General features: G+C 47.8%; 1 protein-coding gene across 2 annotated transcripts in view; it reads right to left on the bottom strand.

Moving 5' to 3' along the window:
- The window catches only part of LITAF (lipopolysaccharide-induced TNF factor), a 27,231-nt gene that overhangs the window by 23,790 nt on the left and 1,366 nt on the right, over positions 1-2,075 (bottom strand). The gene's annotated exons all lie outside the window — the stretch shown is intronic.

Here is a 2,075-nt window from a genome sequence, read left to right as displayed (position 1 = left end):
CGGTCTCCACGGGAATGATGGCTTTTGATAAAACTGTGCAATGAGAACATGATTGGGACTGCATCAAGAGACAGAAGCGTGTGTACCCTGATTGCAACTTCATAAAAAAAACAGGCACCGTGACAAAAGACCAGGCCGATGAATGAACAAACAAACCGTGCTGGCCGTTTCATTCACATGGTGAGATCAGCCTCATTTTCTCCTATCTTCCACAATAATACTGTTATTTTCTATATCACTTTAAAAAATAGCAATGCATCATCTATGAGTAACCTTCCTGGACTCAACGTTCAGGCAAGGCAGTACTAAGCTCTTAAATTTACCCCAGGAACACGGTCAATTCTACAGCTCCCTGAGCTAAACAGTTTAAATTCTCCATCAGCTAACACCAATAAGAAAGCCATACAGAAGAAAGTGCCTCAGGCGTTCAGGATCTTGGTGAATTAACTTCCTACCTAGGAGATGAGCAGGAAATCACTACAGACACCCTCGATTCTGTCCAAGCCTTAAACCCTATGAAATTACACACAGTTCTTCTACTGAAATAAGTAAGTTGAAGGGAGAACTTCATTAGGTACAGAAGTGTTACCACAGCTGCCCAGAGCGCCCACACAGATTCAAACAACAGGATGAAATTTTGAGGATTCAGGAAAGTACCACTTTAGGCTCAAATAACAATTTTACGGTAAGTAAACACCAATCAAGTGCAGAACAGGCCATGGGCAGCCCAATGAGCACCAAAGACATCACAGACACGCCTGTACTAAAGAGAGACAGAGTTAAGGGGGTCTATTTGCCTGAAGAGGGGGATCCCCTCACCCACAGGGCTAGTTCACACCAGCAAAAGCAACACAGAGGACGAGTCCCATACCAAGACTCTGGGGCATCCTCATGTGGATCTATAGCTGTGGGGAGATTCACTTGGGGCAGGAGAATTTTACGTCCCTGCTGGGCACCAGCCTATTCTCAGACCTCTGGTCACACACACCTCTGGTCAGCGTGGGGGGTCCATGGCCACAATGCATGTTTATGTCCTTGAAAATCAACTTGGACTGGAAATGCCTTCTGGATCCTTCCCTCTCAGTGGTTCCCCTTTTAGTGTCCTTAACCCTGGGCATGTCTGTGCCTCCTCCTAAACTTTGTTGAGATGCTTCTACGAAATGTGGAATGCTGCCCACCGTGTCCACATGTCCCTCAGCCAAAGGTACTCAGGCCTCAGCGTTGCTACTCAACTTTTCTTGGTTAACCTGGCCCCAAGCTCATAGCACCCTCCCTCCCAGCCTCCCAACCCCCTTCCAGGCATTAGTGAGCACTGGCTCTTTCACAACTGTGTGTTCCCACTTTCCACCCACAGCGAAAACCCCTCAGGACCAGGAACCATTTCTTCTGTGTCCTTTCCAGGGCAAGGGTAGCACTTGATTTCCCCACAGCCAGCCAGCCCATAAAATGGACTGAAGCAACAACGGGGAATTTACTCACCCAAGAGAGCCAATTACTTCAGTCTAGTATTTTAGAGATTTGCCCAATTGATCCTCCAGCTCAGATCAATCACCAAGTCACTTAATCCAGGGAAACATTACAACAAGGATACTTTTTCAAAAGTGAACAAAAGCATCTATTATTAATGCCTTAAAGGAACAGGAAAGAGGGAAGACGGGCCTCTCCCACTGTAGATCTACAGTAAGTGTTTCTCAGAGAGTCTGGTGCACATTAGAATCCAAAGCCAGGCCTGGCTGTGGGGAAGCCAAGTGCGGCATGGGTGTTATTCCAGCCAGATAGAGCGAGTCACCTGCTCTCTGGATTCTGATCCAACTATGATAAAACCCAAACGGTGGTAGAATCCCAGATACAATCTCTCTTCACAGGCATCCAGGTTAGACTCAATTTAAAAGAGCCACCCCGAGAAGGCCCTGGGGGTAGGGGTAGGAAAGTAAGTGAGGCTCACATGAATGCAAACCATGGTGTTTCCTTAAAAGGGCCCCAGGAGAACGGCGGGGCCAACTTTCCTCCCAGACAGCCCTGAACCAAGGCGGAGGGGAGAGATGTACCCCGATGGGAAGACTGGTGGGAGAGCC

Source organism: Myotis davidii, unplaced genomic scaffold, assembly GCF_000327345.1.
Source record: "Myotis davidii unplaced genomic scaffold, ASM32734v1 scaffold209, whole genome shotgun sequence".
NCBI classification, from domain to species: domain Eukaryota; kingdom Metazoa; phylum Chordata; class Mammalia; order Chiroptera; family Vespertilionidae; genus Myotis; species Myotis davidii.
The sequence above is the reverse complement of the archived record's forward strand: the minus strand, read 5'-3'. Positions and strand labels throughout refer to the sequence as shown.